The sequence below is a fragment of the Podarcis liolepis genome (assembly GCF_965112155.1).
Source record: "Podarcis liolepis genome assembly, chromosome: 7".
Lineage (NCBI taxonomy): Eukaryota > Metazoa > Chordata > Lepidosauria > Squamata > Lacertidae > Podarcis > Podarcis liolepis.
The window spans coordinates 92,094,520-92,122,288 of record NC_139561.1 but is presented as its reverse complement, the minus strand read 5'-3'; the positions used below and the strand labels follow the sequence as shown (position 1 = coordinate 92,122,288).

At 52.1% G+C, this 27,769-nt stretch overlaps 2 protein-coding genes and 1 long non-coding RNA gene across 3 annotated transcripts in view; 1 reads left to right on the top strand and 2 right to left on the bottom strand.

The window, feature by feature from the left end:
• Positions 1–27,769, bottom strand: part of LOC310712949 — a 2,318,697-nt gene that overhangs the window by 1,326,758 nt on the left and 964,170 nt on the right. The gene's annotated exons all lie outside the window — the stretch shown is intronic.
• LOC310712835 (uncharacterized protein) overlaps positions 1–27,769 on the bottom strand; it is a 242,636-nt gene that overhangs the window by 2,052 nt on the left and 212,815 nt on the right. The window lies entirely within an intron of this gene.
• LRFN1 (leucine rich repeat and fibronectin type III domain containing 1) overlaps positions 9,333–27,769 on the top strand; it is a 149,046-nt gene continuing 130,609 nt past the window's right edge. Inside the window, exon 1 of the mRNA XM_083516168.1 lies at positions 9,333–9,445. The gene's annotated coding sequence lies outside the window, so the exon portion shown is untranslated. The remainder of the gene's footprint in view (positions 9,446–27,769) is intronic.

Here is a 27,769-nt window from a genome sequence, read left to right as displayed (position 1 = left end):
AAGCGAGATGAGCGCCGCAACCCCAGAGTCGTCTGTGACTGGACTTACCTGTCAGGGGTCCCTTTACCTTTTATTCCTTAGCCTTTTCTTCTGCCCAATATATTCCAGAAGGCAGAGGAGGTTTAGGGTCAGTGTTTTCCTTCTCCTCGATGGACTCCCTTCCCAGGTGCAGAAACTGCTTCCTTGACTGTTGGACCCACTTTTGGTCTTGTCCGCTCCCATCTGCAACCTGTGGGTCCCCAGGTGTTGTTGGACTACAACTCCCATCATCCCTGACCACTGGCCATGCTGGCTAGGAATGATGGGAGTTGTAGTCCAACAACATCTGGGGACCCACGGGTTGAGAAACAGTGTGCTAGAGTCAAACCCTAAGCGTTTGATCCCTGTTGGCTCCCCTCGCCTGGTTTAGCCAGCCAGTCGAAGCCGTTTCCTGGGATTGTGGCCACTGTCGACAGCTGACAGCTTCTAGGGGCCACAGGTGAGAGCTGTGGCAGACCAAAGGTGGGCAAACTACCCCAGAAGCACCACAACGTGGCCCCCACCAGAGATACCACCCCTCATCTAACAGTCTGAACACCCTGTGTATGTATATGGGTATAGTGGTACCTCGGGTTAAGTACCGTATTTTTCGCTCTATAAGACGCACCTAGTTTTTGGAGGAGGAAAACAAGAAAAAAACATTCTGCATCTCAGAAGCCAGAACAGCAAGAGGGATCGCTGTGCGGTGAAAGGAGCAATCCCTCTTGCTGTTCTGGCTTCTGGGATAGCTGCGCAGCCTGCATTCGCTCCATTAGATGCACACACGTTTCCCCTTACTTTTCAGGAGGGAAAAAGTGAGTCTTATAGAGCAAAAAATACGGTACTTAATTCGTTCCGGAGGTCCGTTCTTAACCTGAAACTGTCCTTAACCTGAAGCACTGCTTTAGCTAATGTGTCCTCCCGCTGCCGCCGCACGATTTCTGTTCTCATCCTGAAGCAAAGTTCTTAACCCAAGGTACGATTTCTGAGTTAGCGGAGTCTGTAACCTGAAGCGCATGTAACCTGAAGCATATGTAACCCGAGGTACCACTGTATATATGTTTGTGTATATTTCAATAATTCTCCCTGCCACCCACAGAAAGGACTGAGAGGAGACTCTGCAGCTTATCACCGATGCAGCAGGGGACCCCCCCCAAAAAAAACCTCTAAAGAGGGGACCCCCTCCTTTTCTTTGCTGCCTGCGCCTGAGGGACACGCACCACGGAAAGCAAAACCTGAGCAGACATCTGTGCTGACGGAAGCACGGCTGCCTAATTCCCTGGCAAGAGCTTTATTATCCCATTGCATTATTAATCCCAATTATTCATTTGCTTGATTACAATTCTTCTATTTTAGTGGTTTTATGAATTGCGTCGCGCGGCGCCTCTCCCCAAGGCGTGGAGGCTAGGACGGCATGCCAATTTGGGCTTTGCGCTCCTTCCGGCGGAGAGTCACGCGCACGATGGTTTCCAGGAAAAGTCCGCCAGCTTCTGAGTCACACAGCATTGTTCCGCGGAGGGAAAGCACGCCAGCAAAGGGGCTATTGGGGGGGGGAGCTTATTCCCTTAGGAAAATTGCACCCGTTAAGAGAGCTTCTGGAATCCACACAGAACGCTTCATGCAGTAGGTGGGCGTCTCCCCCCCCCCCCGCCGAAGAACTCTGTGCCATCCGACAGCTTGCCTCTGTACCTGAGCAACACCTGACCTGGTTTAGCTCCCTTCTCACTGCAGAAGGTGAGGTTTCATATGCCAGAAAGGATGGTCCCAAATAGGTTAGTGTCTGAAGCAGAAAATTCAGCTGGCGACTTATCCCCAGGGAACACAGTCTCGAAGGGAAGTTATCCTTCTTGCTGGAATGAAGCAAAGTTGCTTATGGGTCTGAATTTCAAAGGGGGCAGAAACCCCCTGAGGGATAGTTCGCAGCGGGTCTGATAAGCCTTTTTCACGGCACCCCAAACCTGCTCCTTATTCGTTATTCATTGCATAACATATATAAATAGTCCCTCGGCTGCAAAAAATTGGTGTACAAAATAATAATAATAAAACAATAAGGAAACGCAACAACAATGATTTAAGGCACTCGAAAGGTTAAAGTACATATAGGCTAAAAACTATATATGTTCCTAAACATATATAGGTAGGCTTGTCCAAACAAAAATGGTTTTAGCAGGGGACAAAAAGAGTACAGTGAAGGCACCTGCCTGGCGTCTGTAGGCTAGGAGTTCCAAAGTTCTGCCACACTAAAATGTTGATTTCTTACAAATTGCCCACTGGCATTATGTAATAATGCCTGATTCCTTGATCAAAGCTGTCATGGGGGTGAATGTGGTAGAAGGCAATCTCATAAGTAAACATTGCCCTAAGTTGTTAAGGGTTTTATATACTAGCAGGAACACCTCGACCCTGGCCAGGTAGCGAATGGGCAGCGGGCACAATATCTGAGCACAATATGTGAGATCCTGATAAGGCCTTGCTCCTGTCAGCAACTGGGCTGCAGCTTCTTGAGATAGAAAAACTGAAGAGTTAGTATGCTAGTTATCTCCCGCTTGGACTACTGCAATGCGCTCTATGTGGGGCTTCCTTTGAAAGTGACCTGGAAACGACAACTAATCCAGAATGCAACAGCTAGACTGGGGACTGGGAGCGGCCGCCGGGACCACATAACACCAGTCTTGAAAGACCTACATTGGCTCCGAGGACGTTTTCGAGTACGATTCAAAGAGTTGGTGTTGACCTTTAAAGCCCTATAGAGCCTCAAAGGCCCAGAATACCTGAAGGAGCGTCTCCACCCTCATCATTCTGCCCAGACACTGAGGTCCAGCCTTCTGGCAGTTCCCTCATTGCGAGAAGTGAGGTTACAGGAAACCAGGCCTTCTCGGTGGTGGTACCCTCCCTGTGGAATGTCCTCCCATCAGATGTCAAGGAAATAAACAACTAACTGACTTTTATAAGACATCTGAAGGCAGCCCTGTTTAGGGAAGTTTTTAATGACTGATGTTTCATTATTCTGTTGGGAGCCACCCAGAGTGGCTGGGGAAACCCAGCCAGATGGGTGGGGTATATATAATAAATTATTATTAATTATTAATTATTATTATTAATTATTATTATTAATTATTATTATTAATTATTATTTATTATTATTATTATTATTATTATTATTATTATTATTATTATTATTATTATTATTCCCTAAGGTAGACAGCCACTCGCTTCTGGGAAGTCCTCAGAAAGGGTGTGAAGGCATCAGCTCTGCCCCAAATCTGTTCCATAGAGTCACAGAGTGGGAAGGGCCCCCTCCCAAAGGTCATATAGCCCAACCCCCTACAATGTCCTTAATAGCTGCTATTCAGAGGTACAGGAGGGACCTGCAGGAAAATGACGCAATGTGCAGTGCTCCTGTTGAGCCAGCCAGCTAGCTGGACCCTCTACCAGAACGCCATTCCATCCCATTGCCAATGCTCTTTTTCCATTCCAGCATGCTCAGTTCTCATTGGTTGTTTGGGAGAGGGGGGTTACACCTGTCGGGTCTTCTCCCCCCACACCACCAAGATGTTTGGTAGTTCTGCAAACCTTGAGATTTCCCTGAGCATGCTGCCACCTCCCTCTGGTTTTTCTTCCATTTCATTCCTGGCGGTGGCCACCAGCTGAGCTTGCTAAAAGTGGGAGAACCTGGAGGTTCCAGACAGTTGTTGTCGCAACCGGTCACCACTGGTGGGTCTCTCATCCTTCATCCTGCACTTGCCCATTCTCTTAAAAAAAACCGTCAAAGCTGGTGACCCCAACATGTTGGCAGCGAATCCAGCAAACGCTGCCAATCCAGTTTTATTGGGTGACCCAGAATTCCTGCACGACCTGAAGGAGAAAAATACCAACCTTCTCTACCCCGTCTCCCCACCATAATTTTGCACACATCTCCTCCTGTGTCCTCCCATCATGGAAGCATAGAATCATAGAATTGTAGAGTCGGAAGAGACCCCTGGGGTCATCTAGTCCAGCCCTCTGCAATGCAGGAATCTCAGCTCAAGCATCCATGGTAGATGGCCGTCCAACCTCTGCTAAGAAACCTTCAAGGAAGGAGAGTCCACGATCTCCTGAGGTGGACTCCTTTCCACTGTTGATCAGCTCTTACTGTCATAAAGTTCTTCCTGATGTTTAGTTGGCATCTCCTTTCTTGTGCCATGGGTTCGAGTCCTACCCTCCAGAACAGGAGAAAACAAGCTTGCTCCATTTTCCATGTGAAAGCCCTTCAGATATTTGAAGGTGACTCTCATATCTTCTCTTTTCCAGGGTAAGCACTCCTTCAACCATTCCTCATCAGGCTTGGTTTCATGCTCATCATGGATTTCTATCCCACCTTTTCCCTCTAGGGAGCTCATGATGGCACATACAATTCTCTCCCTTCCCATTTAATTCCCACAACTCTGTGGGGTAGGTTTGGCTGAGAGGCAGCGACTGGTGCCCATTTCACGCCCAGTAAGCTTTGTGGCTGAATGGGAGGACTTGAACTCTCGACTCTCTCAGGTCCTAGTCCAACACTCTAACCACTACACCTCTGACCTAGCAGCTATGAGGATCAGGGCCTTTTCTGATGGTGGCTCCCTCCTTGTTGTGGGTCTCCCTCCCAAGAACGCCAAAAGAGGAAGCCCTGAGCTCTGTCTGTTCTGAGCTGTCTGCTTCCATCCTAAATATATGCTTTATCTTCCCTTCGCAACCTTCGAGTTCCATTGTTTGACGGCGCCTTTGATTGCTTTATTGCTGCAATTTCCAAATTTTCGGGGAATCGTCTCCAGGTTGACTCATCTGCCAAGGAACTCCTGGCAAGAGCTTCTGGGGAGACACTAGCCAGATAGGAGGGTGCAACTCTCATTGCTGGCACCGTTCGAACCAGCAGAGACCCCCAGAATGGCCACCCACCCACCCCTCAAGCGCTCCCCCATGGCTGTGGGGCGGTGTTGTTGTTTTCTCATGGGGAAGATCAGCAGCCACGGGAAATGTTTCCGAGCGAATCATCCCTGCCGTTGTTGATCTTCTCGTTGAGGAGCCCCTGAGAAGCTTCCAATGAACCCCAGGGGTGCCCAGAAAACAGCTTGGAAACTGCTGCTTTTATTAGCTACCGCCTGGCTGATGGCGGATTTTAGAGCTCTATAGTTGTCTCTGTGAAACTATGGGGTACGAGCCACATGGAGGGCCTGCTGTCTGGAGACAACTCTTCCCAGAACCACCCCACCCTGAAAGCTGAAGCTGCCCATTTCTGCTGCAGGGGGTCCTTCACCGTCCACTCTGAAGCTGAACCCCAGAAGCAGGTCTGGGAAAGGCCTTGGACCAGCCTGGGGCTCTGAAAAGACCCAGACAGTCCAGCCTTGGGGCCCCAGATGTTGCTGGACTTCAAAACCCACCATCCTCAGCCAGCTTAGCCCAACAGGCAGGGGTGATGGGACTTGGAACGGTTGAGGAAGCTGGGAATGTTCAGCTTGGTGAAGAGAAGACCGAGAGGTGATATGATAGCCGTTGTCAGGAGTGCGTGCAGGAGCCAGGCCCTGGGACCAGTAGGGCTTCCCAAGTTTGTTCTGGAGAGGCAAGGTGCGGCCGCACAGGTGAGGCTACTTGGTAACTCACTGCACCTGGTGGCAAGAGCCGGGAAGGGATATAAGGTCAGCATAGCCCTTCGGCTCTTTGCCACAGCAACACATTTCCTGCCTTGCTGCGTTTGGCTTCTTGCTTCTCGACCCTCGGACTCTTGACTTCATGACCCCTTGCTTCTCGACCCTCAGACCCTTGACTTCATGACTCCTTGCTTCTTGACCCTTGGACCCTCGACTTCATGACTCCTTGCTTCTCAACCCTCAACTTCATGACTCCCTGCTTCTCGACCCTTGGACCCTCGACTTCATGACTCCTTGCTTCTCAACCCTCAACTTCATGACTCTCTGCTTCTCGACCCTCGGACCCTTGACTTCATGACTCCTTGCTTCTTGACCCTAGGACCCTTGACTTTGTGATCTCTTGCTTCTTGACCCTTGGACCCTTGACTTCGTGACTCCTTGCTTCTCAACCCTCGGACCCTTGACTTCGTGACTCCTTGCTTCTCAACCCTCAACTTCATGACTCCCTGCTTCTTGACCCTTGGATCCTTGACTTCATGACTCCTTGCTTCTCGACCCTCGGACCCTCGACTTCATGACTCCTTGCTTCTCGACCCTCGGACCCCTGGCTTCTGGACTCTTGTTCCTGCTCCCACCCTGCCATCTTGCCTCTGGTCCTGACATCCTCAGCTGGGACTTTGATCACCCGTAGACTGGACCATGACAGCCGTCTGGATAGCTCAGTTGATTAGAGCACGGTGCTGATAACACCAACGTCATGGGTTCGATTCCCATAAGGGACAGCTGCAGATTCCTGCACTGCAGGGGGTTGGACTAGGCAGTGTTTCTCAACCTGTGGGTCCCCAGATGTTGTTGGACTACAACTCCCATCATCTCTGAGCTCTGGCCTTGCTAGCTAGGGATGATGGGAGTTGTCGTTCAACAACATCTGGGGACCCAAGGTTGAAGAAGGCTGGACTAGAGGATTCTCAGAGTCCCTCCCGACTCTACAACTCTGTGATTCAAATATCTGAAGAGCTAACATATGGAGCCTGGGGCAGACTTTGGCCATCTTTGGTAGCATGGCGTCCTGAGTGAGGCCAAAACTTGGCAGCTCCAAGTGGATCTTCCCAGTTATGGATCTTCTCAATTTGGCGACCCCACAGCTCAGCGCTCTGTGTTGGGGAACCACCGGCATCACCGTTCATCTGATAGAGCAAGTGGATTCAAATCGCAAGGAAGGCAATTCCATCTAAACACTAGGAAGGACTTTCTGATGGTGAGAGCCATTCTACAATAGGATGGACTTCTTTGGAAGGTGGCAGACTCTCCTTCGCTGAAGGTTTCTAACCAGAGGTTAGGTGGCCATCTGTTGGGGGTTCTTCAGCTGGGTTTCCTGCATTGCAGGCAGTTGGACTACATGACTCTTGGGAGTCAACTCTTCTAACTCTATGGTTCTATGAAGCTACCATCCAAGAGCCAGAACCTTTCTCCATCAAGACCAGTCTTTCCTGTCCTGGTAGACACTCGAACTCAGGACGCAAGGGAGAAACGTGCTAAGAGGAAGGCACGCCTGGCAAATCCACACCATGATCAACTCCCCACTGTGATCAACTCCCCACTGTGGAAGGACGTGTGGATCCAGAATTGGCCTCCTCCACAGTCACTTACAGATTCACTGTTGAAACCGTGTTTATGGAAGACAATCTTACTTGGCTATGAGGGATCGCCAAAGAAGCAGCCCCTCCCCAGATGTTTTGGATTACAGCTGCCAGCCAGGCATGTCCAATGGGAAGCCCCAAGTCGGAGGAAGCCTGATCTGAACCAACCTGGCCTTATGTTCTTCAACCTTGGCTCCAGATGTTGGTGGGCCAACAGTGGGGAAGGGCTGTGGCTCACCTGCTTAGCACCCAGAAGGACCCAGGTGCAAACCCTGACGGCATCTCCAGGTAGATCTGGGAAAGACTCCTCTTCTGAAATCCTGATGTTGATAGTCTGCGGACCTATGATTCGGAATAGGGCAGCTTCCTGGCCGCCTTGATCTAACCACTGTACCCACATCCCACCCAGCACCTTCCACCGCTGGCTTCCCTTCTTACTGCTGCGCCAACCTGTGTTGTGATTCCTATGTTGCAGGGGGGTTGGTCTAGATGTCCTTCTGGGTGCCCTTGCAAGTCCATCATTCTATGATTCTATGCGCCACCCGTTATTTACATGGCAGCCCATCAAACCAACAGCCTGTAGTTTTTAACCAGAAACCAGCTGGCTTCTTGTATCAGAAGCAAAGTCGATTCCACATTCAGGGAACCCTGGAGAGCCCCACCCCCCAAACCCCCTTCTCAAAGACCAGCCACAGCACGGCTCTGGCTTGCAGGGTCGTGGGGAAACCCCCCACCCCCACTATTGGGGGGGCCCCACAGAACTCAGAACCCACTTTCTGCTGGCGGTGGCCAACTTTGCGACCTGCCATTGCGCCTGTGCTTTATTTTATTTTGTAGCCGGGGAAAAGACCCGCAGCCCGTCTGAGAAGGAAGGTTCCTCCTCCTTTGCGAAAAAGAGTCCCGGCAAATCGAGGCCGGACTGCCACAAGCACCCCCAAAGCACCCATCAGTTGGCAACCACTCATGCGCTGGCCACTTCGGGGAGGAGAGAGAAGCCGGCTAACTCGATTTCCCCTTTCTCTGATGCCCCGAGATGGGGGGCACCACAGGGTCGCAAGTGTCCCCCAAAGAGACAGCTCCCCTCCCCCCATTGCTGGACTCCTGTCACTAACACCCGCTGTTATTTTCCTCCCAGAGATATTCACATGTATGGGGGGGACGACGACACACCGCTCCCCCAAACAATACTTTGCCCCTTCTGTGCCCCCCGAGCCCCCTATCCACCCTCCTAAAGATGTTTCTACCTCACCCCCGACCCCGGTTTTCTCTCTAATCTAATGGCACCTCCTGACATTGAACCCCCTCGCTCTTTGGGGTATGGGGGTCCTTCCTTCTGCGCCCCTCCTCCCTCCTTCACCTGCCTCTCCCTCCCCCCAACCTCCCCCCCCCACTCGGTGCAGCAGCTGCAACGCTAAAGATTTTCAATGCAAGACCCTCCTTGTCCCCGCCTCCCTCTCCCTCTGCAGAAAGGGGGCCGGCGCTTCCTCCAGCCTCCCCCTCACTCTTCCTCTTCCTCCTCCTCCTCCTCCTCCTCATGCCAACACCCAGCCCGACCCTCGCGGCCCCGATCCCCGGCCGTCCCCCGCCTCTCCTTCCCTCTCCGTCCTAGTGCTCGGGGGTAGGGGGGAAGCCCCCCCACCTCCCCTCCGAGGCACCGCTCCCGCGCTGCGCCCCGGCCTTTCCTGCCCGGTTCCGGGGAGGCGTTTCCACCGCGCGCTCCTCCCTCTCCCCCTCCCTCCCTCCCTCCCCAGCCCAACCCCGGTTCTGCGGGGCTGGGAAGAGCCGAGGAAGGAGGGAGACTCGGCCCCTTCTGTGGCTCTGGATCGCCCGGAGAAGCCACCGGGCCCCGCGCACCCCTCTGCGCCCCGGCGCACCGCAGCCATGGCGGAGCCCAGCTAAGACGCCCTTCGGGGGCCACAGCGCTCCGTTAACCCCCCCACCCCCACCCTCCCTTTGCGGATCTCGCCGCCAGGCGCGCCTTTGTTTGTGGATTCCGCCGATGGAGCCTGCGAGGAGTCGGCCCGGAGGAGCCCCCTAGGGCTGCGCCCCCAAGGCGGAGTCCCTTTGGCGCAGGGCGGGCGGGCGGCGGCGGCGGCGCAGCCCCTCTGGACGCGGCCGCGCTGCCCAGCCGAAAGGATGAGCCCACCTCCCGTCGGGTGACACCCCGCTGCACCCCCAAAGGTAAGGGAACCCCCTCCTGACTTTTCCTCCAGGGAGGGAGGGAGGGAGGGAGGAAGGAGAAGGCCGCCGGAGCGACATTTGCGCATGGTGAATAGATGGATGGAAGGATGGATGGAGGCTGGAGGGGAGGGGCTGGGTGAGGGTTGATGTGATGAAGCCCAGGCTGGCAACTGGAAGCTTTGCCAAAAATGCTGGGGAGGTGTGTGTGTGTTGGGGGTGTGGGGGGGGGCTGGTTATATCTGGGACTGGTATTCCTTGAAATGGGTGGAATGGTAATGTCTCTTCGCTCGTCTGGTGCCAGAGGTTATGCTTGTTGGGGGAGGGGCTGGGTGGGGTGCCAGAAAATTGGGGGCCGGGGGGGCGCCCGGGTTAGTGGGTGAAGGGGCTCGCTTCGTTAGGGGCGAGACGGGGTTGTATTTCCCTCCTCCTCTGCCGCAAACGATTGGGGATGGAGAGGTGTTTTTGCAGTTTTGGGGAGGGGGCTGTTCGTCCTGGCGAGGAGAACAGATGGGGGCGTTGGGCTCAAGCGGGAGCCAGCCTCTGAAGCGTCGCTGCTGCTGCTTTGCTTCTGAACCCTGCTGTGTGCCAGGCAGGGACCCTGGCACTCTGGTGGGCACCGGGCTGCTGTCCTTTCTCCCCTTAGCACCACAGCGCTTGGAACTGGAACAGGCAACCTGGGTTGTTTGTCCTTGTGCCAAAGATCGGAGATTTCTGAGTGTGTGTGTGTGTGGCTTTTTTTTGGAGGGGGCCACATTGGTGTATCTAGGGGGCGCTGAGATGCCCAAGTTGTCTCTTTGGCTCGGTTCGGTCTCTTTGGCGCGATTCCGTCGTCCTCCACCCCCAGCCCAACCCGCCGCCACTTGGGGCTGGCAAAACCGATTCTGTCTCCTAGAGCCGTGCCGCTGCTTCTGCCGCCAGACTCTGGGGGTGGCAGCTGGTTGGGAAGCGGGGAAGCTCTGCCAGGCAACAGAGGGGCCATTCTTTCCCCTTGGCACCTGCCAGCGAGGGCAGCTGGCATCCCCTTCTCCTCTTCCCTTGCTGTCCAAGGTACTGAATTTCAAAGCCACCCTCTGCTGCATTCTGACGGGGACCTACACATGAACTGGAAACCATCTCACTCACTCTTGATGGATCTGAGCAATGCCAGGAAGGGGAAACAGATCCGCTCTTCTCCATTCCCCTCCCCGCCTTTTCTTTTTTTGGACCTGATCCGTGGGAACGCCTGCCAAAGAATTCCCAGCCTCTGTGCAGCCAGGTTTTGATGGTTAATGGTGCTCACCTGAGGGTGAATTATTAGATTAATGGTGGGTTTCTATTACGTGGTTTTACACTCCCTCAGAGATGCACAACTCACCCCACTCTCGCCTCAATTTTGGGATCCAGATGTCCCCAGGAACCTTTCACAACTGGACTGCAGGCAGAATTATCTTCCAGAGTTTCCCTCCCTCCCTTCCTCCTTCTCCCTCTCCACAAGTTGATCTGTCTCCTGCCCTCCAGGTTGATATATGATGGTTTTCTCTTCTCTTTTTTTTGCGAACGGGGATGAAGGATGGATGCTGGGCTTTTGAGAGCGCATCAAATGGAGCTTCGCTCGCTTGCCTCGAACGCCTGACCGCCTCGTCGCTCCTCTGTAAAGCTCCTGGACATACGGAATGCTCATTCGCCCGCTGTCATTCACACTGCCAAATGCACACATACGCACACACACACAATGCACGCGCCGAGTTGCAGGAGGAAGCAGCGCGACCCCCCCTCTCCCACGCCCAGCTGGGGGGGGGGGGAAACAGACACCTCCAGATACTTGACGCCCGGCCAAGAACAGCCCCGCACACTTAAGTACACACACATTAAATATGCATGCTTTATGACACACCCGCGTGCATTTAGAAAGGGGGCTGGGAGCAAGTGCGCCAGAGAGGCCTGGGGAATGCCATTATTTATGTAGCATATGCAGCAGGGAAGGAAAACCTGTGCCCACCCCCTCGGATGCCTTCAGACTACAACACCCATCATCCATGACAATAGGCCCTCCTGACTGGGGCTATAGGAGCTGGAGTCCCCATCCCTGTTCTTACAGAAGCAACAAACAACCCTCCCCAGACAGGTCTCTGTCCCAAAGAGCTTACAGTATGATAGAGGGCTATTGGTGGCTGTTTTCAATACTTTATTGTGGTCCAAAGACCCACAAAACAATTTCAGAACAAGATGCAGTTGAAACGGCCAGACAGACAGATGGAAGAAACCGAGGCAATTATTTTGTTTTATCTAGGGCATAATGATCTTTGTTTCTTATAACCTCCGGAAGAAACTTTCGTGGTTATTAGTCGCGATGGCTATGCTCTGCAGGCAGCAATGCTTCTGAGTACCAGTTGCTGGCAACTACAGGAGGGCAGGGGATGCGGGTGGCGCTGTGGGTTAAACCACAGAGCCTAGGACTTGCCGATCAGAAGGTCAGCAGTTCGAATCCCCGCGACGGGGTGAGCTCCCGTTGCTCGGTCCCTGCTCCTGCCAACCTAGCAGTTCAAAAGCACGTCAAAGTGCAAGTAGATAAATAGGTACCACTCTGGTGGGAAGGTAAACGGCGTTTCTGTGCGCTGCTCTGGTTTGCTAGAAGCGGCTTAGTCATGCTGGCCACATGACCTGGAAGCTGTACGCCAGCTCCCTTGGCCAGTAAAGCAAGATGAGCACCGCAACCCCAGAGTCGGTCACGACTGTACCTAATGGTCAGGGGTCCCTTTACCTTACAGGAGGACAGAGGGTTCTTGTGGTCAGGTCCAGATTCTGGGGTTCCCATTGGGGAATCTGGTTGGCTCCTGTGAGATGGGCCATTGGCTTGATCCATTATCTGGGGTCTTGTTATGTTCTTGTGGAACCTCCATGTCCAGTGGCAGTCTATCTGATTCCTAGGTTCTTTGTGGCATTTGGCCCCTGTGAGAGCAGGATGCTGGAGTAGACGGGCCACCTGCCTTTCACCTCAGGCCTTCCTTGCGTTCTTAATGCTCATTTTCACAGAGAGGGAGGATGGAGAGAGTTGGGACTGCCTAAATGATACCTGGCTAATCTCCTTGATGCGTACTCAGAAGTGTTGGGCGCTAGTGGATGCTCAGACAGGTCCGCACTCCTGCAAGCGATGAGCAGGAAGGAAGCGCACTTCACACTTCCAGGCCTGATCCTTGGCAACAAATATATGCAGGGATTTTGTGCACCCGGCTGCATGTCGACTGTCACTCCCACACTTGTTTGCTGACATCTCTGAGCGCAGGCAAACTCAATGACTGCGCGCAGGTAGGGCTTCTATAGCAGTCCGGAACAGCCTTCCTCTGGGGCTCTGGCTGTGCCAAAGTCGGGAAATGTCGATTGCACGGCACAGTTGAGCTTAGTCCTGGTCCATGCCACCGTCTGTTTAGCCTGGAGAAGAGGGGACTGATAGGTGACATGAAAACCATCTCCAGATATCTGAAGCGCTCTCCCATGGAGGATGGAGCGAGCTTGTTTTCTCCTGTTCCTGGAGCGGAGGACCCGAACCGACGGATTTGAGCGACAGCGAAGGAGGTTCCGACTCGACATTCGGAAGAACGTTCTGACGGGAAGAGCCATTCGATGATGGAAAGGACAACCTCAGAAGCGGGGTAGACTCACCTTGCCTGGAGGATTTTAAAGAGCCATCGATAAACTATGGAACTCAGTCCCATGGACCACCAACCTGGTAGGCTCTACAAGACAAGTTCATGGAGGAGAGGCTGTTGTTGGCTACTAGCCAGTGATGATTCTGGATGAAGAGAGAGCTCTCGCTTCCTGCCTGAGGGTTGGCCATTGAGGCTCTGGTTGGCCACTGTGAGAACAGAATGCTAGAGTAGATATTATTATTATTATTATTAATTTATTATTTATACCCCACCCATCTGGCTGGGCTTCCCCAGCCACTCTGGGCGGCTTCCAACAAAATAGTAAAATACCGTAATACATCAAACATTAAAAGCTTCCCTAAACAGGGCTGCTTTCAGATGTCTTCTAAAAGTCAGATAGTTGTTTATTTCCTTGACAGCTGAAGGGCGGGTGCCACTACCGAGAAGGCCCTCTGCCTGGTTCCCTGTAACTTGGCTTCTTGCAGTGAGGGAACTTCCAGAAGGCCCTCGGCGCTGGACCTCAGTGTCCGGGCTGAATGATGGGGGTGGAGATGCTCCTTCAGATATACTGGGCCGAGGCCGTTTGGGGCTTTCAAGGTCAGCACCAACACTTTGAATTGTGCTCGGAAACGTAGATGGGCCACTGGTCTGATCTAGCAAGCTCCTCTTATGCCCTTACGAAAGTGAGATCCCCTTTGGATTGGGCTAGATTCCCCTCTAGAGACTGGCCAGAGTCACAGAGGATACATGCATGGATAGCACATAGTTAGACTTTGGAACTCACTGCCACAGGAGCTGGTGATGGTCACCAACCTGGATGGCTTTAGATGAGGATTATTATTATTATTAATAGCTCAGTAGGACTCTTAATCTCAGGGTGGTGGGTTGGGCAAAAAGATCCCCACATTTCAGGGGGTTGGACTAGATGACCCTTGTAGTCCCTCCCATCTCTACAGTCCTATGATTCTATGAAGGCTATCAAGGGCTAATACAGTGGTGCCTCGCAAGACGAAAAGAATCCGTTCTGTGATTCTCTTCGTCTAGAGGTTTTTTCGTCTTGCGAAGCAAGCCCATTGACGGATTAGCGGCTTTTAGTGGCTTTTAGCGGTTTATCTGCTGATCGGATCAGCTGATAAGCGGCTTAGAAAAAGGGGGGGAGGAAAAAAAACCCGCAGGAACTCCCAAGACATTTTCGTCTTGCGAAGCAAGCCCATAGGAGATTCGTTTTGCGAAGCACCTCCAAAACGGAAAACTCTTTCGTCTAGCGAGTTTTCCGTCTTGCGAGGCATTCGTCTTGCGGGGCACCACTGTAGCCACAATGGCTCTCCTCTGCCTCCGAATGCCAGTTCCTGGAAACCATAGGGAGAGTTCTGCTCTTGTGCTCGAATCCTGCTTGCCTGTTTCACAAAGGCATACTGGCTTCCATGGGCCTGATCCAACAAGCTTTCCTTACGCTCTCACGGAAGCCAGTGGGAGCTTCGCTGTGCATGGCTGCGTCTTCTTTAGAAGACCGCATGACAGTTCCTGTGCGCCTGCAAGGCCAGCGTGCGCGAGTGTGTGTGTTTGATCCCCGGGTGTGAAATGTCATATTCCGTTTGTGTTATCCGTTTGGCGAGCAAGCAAGAAACCCCACCTGCAAGGAGGGAGAGAGGGGCAGAAAAAGAAGGAGGAAGGAGGAGGCAGTCAGGTCTTTGAAAACTGGTGCCGTACGTATTTATTCCTTTGCACGCGCGGTTCTCTCCCTTACCGTTTTACGCCCTGCGAGGCAGGTGGCGTTGAGTGGCAGAGAAGTGGCCCAGTGGACTTCATGGCCAGGTGGGGATTTGAACCCTGGTCCAACACTCTTAACTGCAGGGGGTTGGACTGGATGACCCTCAGGGTCCCAACTCTACGATTCTACAATTCTACACTACACCGCCTCTCTCCTTCCAATGTGGGTTAGAAAGCAGAGGTTCAGAGCAGTGATGGAGGCTTGCAGGTGTCAGAACTGGGACTTGGGGACTGCGTGCTGCAGGTGAGGCCTCATCCTGGCCTCATTGCCTGCGGCGTCTATTCTGCTCCCCCCCCCCCGCCTAACCGCAGGGCGAGGAGAAGGCAGGCGTCCGCAGATGGTGCTGCCGGGACTCGCCTGCCTGTTTTGGACATATGTCCTTTCTTTTCCTCTTGAGAAGGCCGCCATGTGCCGTAGCCTAGATTCTCCACCTAGATTTGGGCCGCTGGAAAAAAACCAAAACACAAAACCTTGCAAACAGCTGCTTCTCTAATGCAAACAGCACTGCAAAGTCCGCCCGGGTGCCCTGTTTTCAAAAGGGTCCAGTGAGAAGCCGGAGGGAAGGGAGGGAGGCAGCGTTGCTCAGTGGTTAGGCACTCACTGTTCCTGCGGAAGTTCCCACGTTCAAATCCTGGCATCTCCTGTTAAAAAAGGTAGCAGCAAAGTGATGGGAGGGAGTCCTTGGGGCATCCTGGCACCCTGCAGATGTTTCAGACTACAGTTCCCATCAGCCCCTATTGGGAGTTGTAGTTCAAAACATCTGGAGGGTGCCTGGTTGAGGCGCTGCTGGGCAGACGACATGGAGCTAGGCAGACCGATGTTATAGCCGGTTGGAGGCAGGTTCAGGCATTCAGCAGCCCCTAATCTTATTGTGTGCTTCCCTGGACTCCAGAGCTGGTAGACTGCCTCTGAATGTGGAAGCTCCACTGAGCAGGAGTGGGTCATGGCGGTGTCTAATCACAGAAAACCATAGAACCGCCTTGCTGGCCACAGTCACATCTGTTCCAGCACCCTTTGAGAGGCATGGCTTGCAGGCAGTCACCCTCCCTGTTTTATCTGTGATCCAGCACAGCAGGGGGTTGGACTCGATGACCCTTTGGATCCCTTCCACCTCGGTAATTCTGTGTTTCCAGAAACTGGTACTCAAAGGTGTGCAGCCTCTGACCTGTTCGTATCCCAGGCCATCCGCAAGTTTGCTGCCTGCTTTTTCCTCGATCCATCCAATTTGCACGTAACGCCAAGCCAAACCGTGGCTTAGCAGGAACGGGAAAACATGTGAGTTCCTGCAGTGCTCCTACCCTGTTCCTGCTGCTGCTGCACTAAACCATGGTTTGGCTTGGCATTACGTCTGAATCTGGGCTCACTTGCTCCGTGTTGAATTGGAAAGGAATCTAGTCTAGGGTTACCAGACGTCCGCGGTTCCCGGGGACAGTCCCCGGATTTTCAAATCTGTCCCCGCACATATCCCGTCCCTGGAATGTCCCCAGATTTGCAAATCTGTCCCCTGGAAACATGGCAGTCTTAGCAGCCCAGAGCCAGCCTGGTAGCGCAGTTGGCTCTGGCTGGCTTCAGGAGTTGCTCGCTGCAACACATCATATGGGGACTTCCAGCGAGGAAAAATGGCGGGCACCATGGTAGCCTGCACTACCAGGCTGGCTCCAGGCTGCGGATTACCTCTGCCGGCACCACTGCCAATGGGGAACCCGGGATGTCCGGCGGTACAGATCTCCTGCCCCCTTCCCCCTTTGTTTTGACTAATCGGGGGAGGCTTGGGAGTTGCGGGCGGGCAGCCGTTGCCCAGTTTTTTTAAAACTCTGCGCATTTATGTTTCACAGGGTGCGAAAGAAGGGCTTTGCACCTTTATACAACATGCATGTGTGCTTGGGCCCAGGGTCTTTTGCCTCACCATGCCCACTACTGACTCCCTGTTGCTACTCAGCTTCAAACAATAAAAAATAAATGTCCCCGGATCCATTGAAAAAAACCTGGTAACCATAATCGAGTCTAACCTCCTGCAATGCAGGAATTCCAGGCAAAGGATCACTAACATGTTGTTGTTTAGTCATTTAGTCGTGTCCGACTCTTTGTGACCCCCTGGACCAGAGCACGCCAGGCACTCCTGTCTTCCACTGCCTCCCGCAGTTTGGTCAAACTCATGCTGGTCGCTTCGAGAACACTGTCCCACTATCTCGTCCTCTGTCGTCCCCTTCTCCTTGCGCCCTCCATCTTTCCCAACATCAGGGTCTTTTCCAGGGAGTCTTCTCTTCTCCTGAGGTGGCCAAAGTCTTGGAGCCTCAGCTTCAGGATCTGTCCTTCCAGTGAGCACTCAGGGCTGATTTCCTTCAGAATGGAGAGGTTGGATCTTCTTGCAGTCCATGGGACTCTCAAGGGTCTCCTCCAGCACCAGAATTAAAAAGCATCCATTCTTTGGCGATCAGCCTTCTTTACTGACATATGGCCACCCAAACCCCGTTTAGAAAGCCTACAGTGGAGAGTTCTTCACCTTCTGCCATCATCCATTCCACGGTTGAACAGTTCTTATTGTTAGAAAGTTCTTCCTGATGTTGAGTCAGAATTTCCATTCTTGTCATTCGAATCCGTTGATTCGAGTCCCACCCTCCGAAGCAGCAAAAAACAATCTCGCTCCATCTTCCATGTGGCAACCCCTCAGATATTTGAAGGTATCTCTCATGTCACACTGGGAGACAAGCCATGAGCCCAGGAGGTTCAGAGGGGATGTTGCGCCAAGCCAGATCTTCGCCCTGGCACAGGAGCAGCAGCAGCAGCAGCAGGGCCAGGGGAGGAGGAGAACAGCGGCTCTGATCCTCACAGCTCCATGTCTGCTCGTTTGTGCAATGCCGTGGCCTGGCTCCGCATGAACCGACCCGCCCTGTGACCCATCCCAGAATTTCAATAAAATGTCCCTTTGTTGCCGAAAGGAATCATGAGGCAGGTTGCCCGGTGTGTGGCTGATGGACTGCCGTTGGCCTGACATGCCCCATAATGTTTGTGCCATGCTTGCAGAGACTGCATATTTCATCTGCAGTGGTGGCATCTACACTTTGGAACTCCCCGCCCATTGATGTTGAGCAGAGACATATGCTGTGTTTCTTTTCATGCCTGCCAAAAAAACCCTTTTTCTTTTGCTTAGGCCAGCCCAGCCAGGTTCAATACGATACAATACGATACGATAATCTTTATTGTCATTGTCCCATACAGAACAACGAAATTGAAAAATCTACATTCAAAAACCAACGAGCCTGCTATCCCAGCTATCCCAACCTGCTAAGCCCCCTAAAAACTCTGATACCCCATAAATAAATACAATATACTCCCATAGAGACTCCTTACACTGCGTTTAAAACCAAAATCGCATTTGGGTAGAAACTGTTTCTCAGGCGGCTAGTCCTAGTCTTTATAACCCTGTGTCTTCTTCTAGAAGGCAGAAGCTGAAAGAGATCATTTCTGGGGTGTGCACTATCCTGCGCTATCTGTGCAGCTTTCGTATGGCACCTGGAAGCGTAGATTTGATCCAAGGTGGGAAGAGTGCACCCAATTATTCTCTGACAAGCTGTATTGAAATCCTGTTAAACAAGTAGAGAAGCGGACACGGAGCAATGGATCCAAACTACAAGAAAGAAGATTCCACCTAAACATTAGGAAGAACTTCCTGACAGTAAGAGCTGTTTGACAGTGGAATTTGCTGCCAAGGAGTGTGGTGGAGTCGCCTCCTTTGGAGGTCTTTAAGCAGAGGCTTGACAACCATATGTCAGGAGTGCTCTGATGGTGTTTCCTGCTTGGCAGGGGGTTGGACTCGATGGCCCTTGTCGTCTCTTCCAACTCTAGGATTCTATGATTCTATGATTCTAAGTAAATAATTTTATTGGAACGGCCTAAAATACTTAGATGTCAGGCTTTGGATGCTGCTGTGGTGTTTGTCTGTTTATTTATTGTTAGATTTATAACCCACCTTGTATCCAAGGACCTCAAGGTAGCAAACACACTTCTCCCCCTCTCCATTTTACCTTCTCAACAACCCTGTGATGTAGGTCAGGCTGAGAGGCAGTGAGGGGCCGAAGGTCACATCCAATGCGTTTCATGGCTGAGTTGGAGTGGGGATTGGAACCCTGCTCTCCCAGGTCCTGGTCTGATGCTCTAACCACTACACCACCCTGCCTCCCTGTGGCCAAGTTCAGATTGGCTGGCTACTATCCTGGAGGGAAAGATTTAGAGGAGTGTGGACCATTCCTTCGGGCATGCCTGGGCTCTTTTGCTGGGGAAATCTCTTGGGGACTGCTTTACGATCCATGGAGTGGTAGCCAAATGGCAGAACACATGCTTGGCATGTAGAAGGTCCCCAGTGCGTTACCAACTGCATCTCTATCTCCATAGGAGCATTGAAACCTCTCATTTAAATCAGAGCCAGTGAAGGCGGCAAACGTCCTGTGTGAGTGTCTGGAGGTGGTTGGAGGATGGATGGCGGCTAACGGATTGAAGTTGAATTCCAACAAGACAGAAGTACTGTTTTTGGGGGACAGGAGGCGGGCAGGTGTGGAGGACTCCCTGGTCCTGAATGGGGGAACTGTGCCCCTGAAGGATCAGGTGCGCAGCCTGGGAGTCATTTTGGACTCAAAGCTGTCCATGGAGGCGCAGGTCCATTCTGTGTCCAGGGCGGATGTCTACCAGCTCCACCTGGTACGCAGGATGAGACCCTCCCTGCCTGCAGACTGTCTCTCCAGAAGTGTCTCTGTACACTGTCTCTGTGTATCTGAAGAAGTGTGCATGCACACGAAAGCTCATACCAAGAACTAACTTAGTTGGTCTTTAAGGTGCTACTGGAAGGAATTTTTTTGTTTTGACTATGGCAGACCAACACGGCTACCTATCTGTAACTGTCTGGCCAGAGTGGTGCATGCTCTGGTTATCTCCTGCTTGGACTCCTGAAATGCGCTCTATGTGGGGCTACCTTTGAAGGTGACCCAGAAACTGCAACTAATCCAGAATGCGGCTGCCAGACTGGTGACTGGGAGCGGCCACCAAGACCACATAACACCGTCCTGAAAGACCTACATTGACTCCCAGTACGTTTCTGAGCACAATTCAAAGTGTTGGTGCTGAGCCCTAAACAGCCTCGGCCCAGTGTACCTGAAGAAGCATCTCCACCCCCATCATTCAGCCTGGACACTGAGGTCCAGCTCCGAGGGCCTTCTGGCGGTTCCCTCCCTGCAAGAAGCCAAGTTACAGGGAACCAGGCAGAGGGCCTTCTCTGTGGTGGCACCTGCCCTGTTGAACACCCTCCCACCAGATGCCAAGGAAATAAAGAACTTTCGGACTTTTAGAAGACATCTGAAGGCAGCCCCGTTTAGGTGACTTGGAAACTACAGTGTAGCTGGGACAAGATAGGTGGGATAATAAGAATAAGAATAATCGGAAGCAGCCTTAGACCATTGGCCCATCTTCCCCAGTGTTGTCTACACTGGCAGGCAGCCGCTCTCTAGGATTTCAGGTTGGGAGTCTCAACTGGAGATGCCTTTGGGAATTTAACCTGCAAGGCAGATTCTGTACATCTGAGCTCTGGTCCTTCTGTCCAGCGGAAGGCGTGGGTGATGACACCTGCCCGAAGCCCTTGAGAGCAACATAGAAGTCATAGCGGGGTCACTGGTGCGAGATGGGAACATGGTTTGTCTCGACCTTATAGGCTTTGCACGTTCACAGTGGTTGGTGCAGCCAACTCGGGGGATGGTCGCATCCAGGAAGGTGTCTTGGTGCAGCAATGTGGTGCTTGCCTTCCCACCTTCAGGAGATACTTTCCACAGTCACACGACGGCCAAGTAACTTTGCACAACTGCCATGGGTCCCGTCCGTCTGTCCACGATGTGGGGCACAGGTCTCAGCGGGGGTCACACTTTCTGGGACCCACGTGTCATTGGTGCAAAACACTGGCCAGGCCATTCTCATGAGCCGAAAGCGTACTCGAGAGCTCATCCTAAACGTGACACAGAGAAATTGATAGCGCTACTCGACGCGTCTTTCTGAGAGCCTCGTTCATCTTGTCATTAAGAGAAGGGCCAATAGCTCATGGTCACAGAGTGCCTGGTTTGCATCCAGATTCAGCTTCCAGTTTAAAAAATTGAGGAGCAGAAAAAGACGTTCTCTGTCCGAGATCTTTCAAAGCCACTGCCAGATCAGATGGACCATGGCCTGGGGGCCAGATCCGGCCCAATCGCCTTCTAAATCAGGCCTGCGGACGGTCTGGGAATCAGTGTGTTTCCACATGAGTAGAATGTGTCCTTTTATTTAGAATGCATCTCGGGGTTATTTGTGGGGCACAGGAATTTGTTCATATTTTCTTCTTCAAGGTCTGAGGGACAGTGGACCGGCCCCCTGCTGAAAAAGTTTGCAGACCCCTGAGATGGACCAACAGCTTCATTCAGGATTTGCAGTTGCTATTTTTCTGGAAAAAGAGGGGCCAGAACTCACCATGAACACCTCCCTTGTTCTCTTAGGATGGCAATGGCACCCACTCAAGAGGTGCCGGAACTGAGTTCCGATTGAAAAAAATCCCCACGATTCATGTGTTTCTGTTGTTGTTTAGTCGTTTAGTCGTGTCCGCCTCTTCGTGACCCCCTGGACCAGAGCACGCCAGGCCCTCCTGTCTTCCACTGCCTCCCGCAGTTGGGTCAAACTCATGCTGGTAGCCTCGAGAACACTGTCCCACTATCTCTTCCTCTGTTGTCCCCTTCTCCTTGTGCCCTCCATTTTTCCCAACATCAGGGTCTTTTCCAGGGAGTCTTCTCTTCTCATGAGGTGGCCAAAGTCTTGGAGCCTCAGCTTCAGGATCTGTCCTTCCAGGGAGCACTCGGGGCTGATTTCCTTCAGAATCAAGAGGTTTGATCTTCTTGCAGTCCATGGGACTCTCAAGAGTCTATTCCAGCACCAGAATTCAAAAGCATCCATTCTTTGGCGATCAGCCTTCTTTATGGTCCAGCTATCACTTCCATATATCACTACTGGGAAAATCATAGCTTGAGCTATACAGACCTTTGTCAGCAAGGTGATGTCTCTGCTTTTTAATAATAATAATAATAATAATAATAATAATAATAATAATAATAATAATAATATGTCTAGGAAAATGCCAGCCCTTCACAAGCACTCCCCACCTGAAAGGCTTGAATTTGATGGCTTCCTGGCCTGTGACCAGGAATGGTTCTACAACAAGGAAGGGATCAGTCTCAATGTTCTAGGGCAGGGTGACCCAAACGTGGGTACCCAGCTGCTTTTGGACTACAACTCCCACCATCCCTAGCTTGCAGGTCAAGGATGGTGGGCATTGTAGTCCAATAAACAGCTGGAGACCCAAGTTTGGGAAATGCTGCTCTAGGGAGTTCCAAAGTTGTTTGGGGCCACCACTGAGAAGGCCCTCTCCTGCATCCCTACCAAGAACATGTGTGATGGTTGAGGGAATGAGAGAAGGCCTCCCTCGAAGATCTCAGAACTTGGGGGAGGTTCGTATGAGGGAATAGGGTCTTTCAGATAGCTTGGACCTACGCAATTATGGGGCTTTCTCGGTAATAACCAGTACTGGTGGAAATCTGGGAGGTGGGCATAGAATAAGTTGTGGCTGCTGCTTAAGAAGAAGCTGCTGGATCAGTCCTAATAATAATAATAACAATAATAATTAATTTATTTATACCCCGCCCATCTGGCTGAGTTTCCCCAGCCACTCTGGGCTTCTCCCAATCGAGTGTTAAAAACAATACAGCATTAAATATTCAAAACTGCCCTAAACAGGGCTGTCTTTTAAAAAGAAGATAGCTGCTTATTGCCTTCACTTCTGAAGGGAGGGCGTTCTACAGGGAGGGCGTCACCACCGAGAAGGCCCTCTGTCTGGTTCCCTGCAACCTTACTTCTTGCAGTGAGGGAACCGCCAGAAGGCCCTCAGAGCTGGACCTCAGTGTCTGGGCTGAACGATGGGGGTGGAGATGCTCCTTCAGGTCTACTGGGCCTTTGAGGCCGTTTAGGGCTTTCAAGGTCAGCACCAACACTTTGAATTGTGCGCGGAAACGTACTGGGAGCCAATGTAGGTCTTTCAGGACTGGTGTTATGTGGTCCCGGCAGCTGCTCCCAGTCACCAGTCTAGCTGCCGCATTCTGGATTAGTTGTAGTTTCCAGGTCACCTTCAAAGGTAGCCCCACATAGAGTACATTGCAGTAGTCCAAGCGAGAGATAACCAGAGCATGCACCACTCTGGCAAGACAGTTTGTGGGCAGGGAGGGTCTCATCCTGCATCCCAGATGGAGCTGATAAACAGCTGCCCTGGACACAGAATTGACCTGTGCCTCCATGGACAGCTGTGTGTCCAGAATGACTCCCAGGCTGTGCCCCTGGTCCTTCAGGGGCACAGTTGCCCCATTCAGGACCAGGGAGTCCCCCACACCTGCCCGCCCCCTGCCCCCCAAAAACAGTCCTTCTGTCTTGTCAGGATTCAACCTCAATCCATTAGCCGCCATCCATCCTCCAACCACCTCCAGGCACTCACACAGGACCTTCACCGCCTTCACTGGTTCTGAATTAAAAGAGAGGTAGAGCTGGGTGTCAGCCTATCTGGGCCGCATCCTGATCTGCCAGTGGCTAGCCAGATGCCTGTTGAGAGCCCGCAAGCAGAATCCAAGCACAAGCGCCTTCTCCCTTCCTGTCCTTTCCCCAGCAACTAGCAATTCAGAAGCACAGCGACCTTGCCAGTAGCCATCGATACCCGCCTCCTCCTCCACGAATCTCTCCAATCCTCTTTAAAACCATGCAAATTGGCAGCTGTCGCTGCCTCCTGTGGCAGCGAGTTCCGCTGTTTAACATTGCCCTGTTTGAAGAAGGGCTCTCTCTTCTTCCTGTCCTGGGTCTTCCCAGCCAGATTTGCCATCCCAGTGAAGATCTTCAGCACGCCTTGGTTGCATGCAGCAAGCGTTCGGCGTTCTGCGCGGGCAAAATGGACAGTTGGTCTGTTCGGCGGGGGTCCGCCTCCTCTGTCAAAATGCGTTGGGTTGGAGGGGGAGAGGGCAAAGATGCAGAGATGTGGATGGTGGAGGCAGGTTGAGGGGAGCAGGTGCGAGGATAGGAGGAAGGAGGCCTGTGGAGCGTTGGCGGGGAGAGATGAGAGCAGTTGTAGGGTTGGCCGGTTTCCCTGCCTCCACCCGATGCTCAGATGTGGTTTTTTTCTGACTTGCAAACACAGATCAGAGGCAGGTGTGGAAGGGATGGTGGCTACATAGCTCTGTCGGTGTGTGTGTGTGTGTGTGTGTGTGTGTGTGTGTGTGTGTTGTTGTGAAGAGGAGAAGAGAGGATCGGACTTCCCTGCCTTCAGCCAGCAACCTCCTTTGAACACAGGGACAAAGAAAGATGTCTCTATAGGGCCAGGCTAGCTGAAAGTGCCTATTCCCTCATAAAATAAATTATTATTATTATTATTATTATTATTATTATTATTATTATTATTATTACTGCTCCTGCCAACCTAGCAGTTCGAAAGCACGTCAAATTGCAAGTAGATAAATAGGTACCACTCCGGCGGGAAGGTAAACGGTGTTTCCGTGCACTGCTCTGGTTTGCCAGACGTGGCTTAGTCATGCTGGCCACATGACCCGGAAGCTGTACGCCGGCTCCCTCAGCCAGTAAAGCGAGATGAGCGCCGCAACCCCTGAGTCAGCCACGACTGGACCTAATGGTCAGGGGTCCCTTTACCTTTACCTTATACATCGCCCATCTGGCTGGGTTTCCCCAGCCACCCTGGGCGGCTTCCAACCAAGTATTAAAATACAGTGGTCTGTTAAACATTAAAAGCTTCCCTAAACAGGGCTGCCTTCAGATGTCTTCTAAAAGTCTGGTAGTTGTTCTTCTCTTTGACATCTGGTGGGAGGGCGTTCCACAGGGCAGGCACCACTACCGAGAAGGCCCTCTGCCTGGTTCCCTGTAACTTGGCTTCTCACAATGAGGGAACCACCGGAAGGCCCTCAGCGCTGGACCTCAGTGTCCGGGCGGAACGATGGGGGTGGAGACGCTCCTTCATACAAACCTTCCCTGGGCTCTGAGACCTTCAGGGAAGACCCTTTTCTCGGTCCCGCCATCCTCACAGGCATGCTTGGAGAGGGCCTTCTCGGTTGTGGCTCCTCCCAAAAAACTTTGGAGCTCCCTAGAGCAGGCTTTCCCAAACTTTCGTCTCCAGCTGTTTCTTGGACTACAGTTCCCCTCATCCCTGACCAGTGGTCCTGCTAGCTAGGGATGATGGGAGTTGTAGTCCAAAAGCAGCTGGGGACTCCAGTTTGGGATGCCCGGCCCTAGAGCATCCAGACTGGCTCCTTCTTTGTTGTCCTTCCACTACTGGGCCTTTCAACAGGCCTTTGGGAATGAACTGGGCTTTTTGTTTTTTGTGGGGGGAGTTTTGGAAAGGGCTTTTAAGGGCTGTTCAACAGTGGAACGGTCTCCCTCAGTGGGCTATGGACTCTTCTTCCTTGGAGGTTTTTAAGCAGAGGCTGGATGGTCACCTGTCATGGATGCTTCAACTGAGATCCCTGCATTGCAGGGGGTTGGACTAGATGACCCCTGGGTGCCCCTTCTGACTATGGTTCCATGAAATCACCACTTGGCCATGAAGCTCACTGCACTGCAGTATTGTTTTGGGTTTTTTGAGTTGCTGTTACTGTTTATTTTTTGTATCTTTATTTTGGATCTTTCAATTTAAGTGGAGATTCTAATGTTTCGTTTGTGACTCCTTTTGCTTTGCGGTTTTGGTGTGTGTTGCAAGCCGCCTCAAGTGTGGTTTTAATTTTGGAAAGGCGGCATACAAATTGATTGATTGATTGATTGGCCTCTGGCCTGCCGCTGCCACTCACCCTAACCGACCTCACAAGGTTGTTGTGGACATTAAATGAGGAGGCGGGAGAGCAAAGTACGCTGCCTTTTGCTCCCTGGAGAAAAAGCAGGATATAAATGTGGTAAATAAACAAAGAGAGTAGGCAGAGGGTAGCCGTTGTGGCTAGAAACCCTTGAAAGCCTCCCTGAATTTACATCCTGAATGGGGCAACTGAGCCCCTGAAGGACCAGGTGTGCAGCCTGGGAGTCATTCTGGACACACAGCTGTCCATGGAGGCGCAGGTCAATTCTGTGTCCAGGGCAGCTGTCTACCAGCTCCATCTGCTACGCAGGATGAGACCCTCCCTGCCCACAGACTGTCTCGCCAGAGTGGTGCATGCTCTGGTTATCTCCCGCTTGGACTACTGCAATGCGCTCTACGTGGGGCTACCTTTGAAGGTGACCCGGAAACTACAACTAATCCAGAATGCGGCAGCTAGACTGGGGACTGGGGGCGGCCACTGAGACCACATAACACCGGTCCTGAGAGATCTGCACTGGCTCCCAGGATGTTTCCGAGCACAATACAAAGTGTTGGTGCTGACCTTTAAAGCCCTAAACGGCCTCAAAGGCCCAGTATACCTGAAGGAACGTCTCCACCCCCATTGTTCTGCCCAGACACTGAGGTCCAGCACTGAGGGCCTTCTGGCGGTTCCCTCGCTGCGAGAAGCCAAGTTACAGGGAACCAGGCAGAGGGCCTTCTTGGTAGTGGCACCCACCCTGTGGAACGCCATCCCACCAGATGTCAAAGAGAAAAATAACTACCAAACTTTTAGAAGATATCTAAAGTCAGTCCTGTTTAGGGAAGCTTTTAATGTTTAATAGGTTATTGTATCTTAGTGTTTTGTTGGAAGCCGCCCAGAATGACTGGGAGGACCCAGCCAGATGCGCGGAGTATAAATAATAAATTATTATTATTATTATCATCCTCTGATATTATCACTGGGTCATTCGTACACCAGGTGCGAGAGAGAGAGAGAGAGAGGCCTTTGCACAAATGAAAGCCAGGCCTGTCCTCCTTCTAGCACCGAGGTTGGTGGGCGTTTTCCTTTTTTTGCAAATCAAATAGCCCTCCGGATAAGCCAACTCTAGCATGTCAGGATCGGAACTCGTTGCCTGCTGTCAAAGCTGTCTCCTTCGCACCTGCTGCAGATCTCTTGGCTCAGTCCTGGGAAGGCTTTGTGGAACAACTAATAAGCCCGAAGGATGTATTTTCTCAAAACAAAGCGAAACACCTTCTTATCTTGTCGCTGGCAAACAGTCAAGGCACGTCCCTGAATCACCGGAATGAAATACAGTGGTTCTTAGGTGATGGGTTTCTGCAGCGGGGGAAGAGAGCCTCTCCCGTCCTGAAGCCCTTGTCGAGACGTCACCAATAAATATTAAAACAAGCCAGTGTGAGGGTGCGTGAAAGCTACTTGAGCAGCGCATTTACCTTGCATGAGGGCTCTCCACTCTGCAGTCATTATTCCCTACTTCATGTTCCTTGTTTCAAGCAAGCTGTAATGCGGAGGCAAAGATCTTCCGCTTTCTTAACCCGGCCCCCTCCCGGCCCATTTCGCTGGTTCCAGTCGCTCCCGGAGTTAAGCTGCAGGCCAATTGCAGCAAGAGCGTACCCTCCAACGTTTCTCCGATGGAAATGGGGGCACCCTCTATTGTTGTTGTTGTTCTTATACCCCAAACATCTGAGTGGGTTGCCGTAGCCACTGGCTTCCAGCAGATATGAGTGTTCAGACCCCTGGGCTCTCACTTGTGGGGTACCTCAGGGTTCTGTCCTCTCACCCATGCTTTTTAATATCTATATGAAGCCGCTAGGAGAGATCACCAGGGGGTTTGGGCTGGGTGCCCCATCAATTTGCGGATGATACCCAGCTCTACCTCTTTCAAATCTGAACCAGTGAAGGTCCTGTGTGAGTGTCTGGAAGTGGTTGGAGGATGGATGGCAGGCGCCACCACCAAGAAGGCCCTTTGCCTGGTTCCCTGTAACTTGGCTTCTCGCAGCGAGGGAACCGCCAGAAGGCC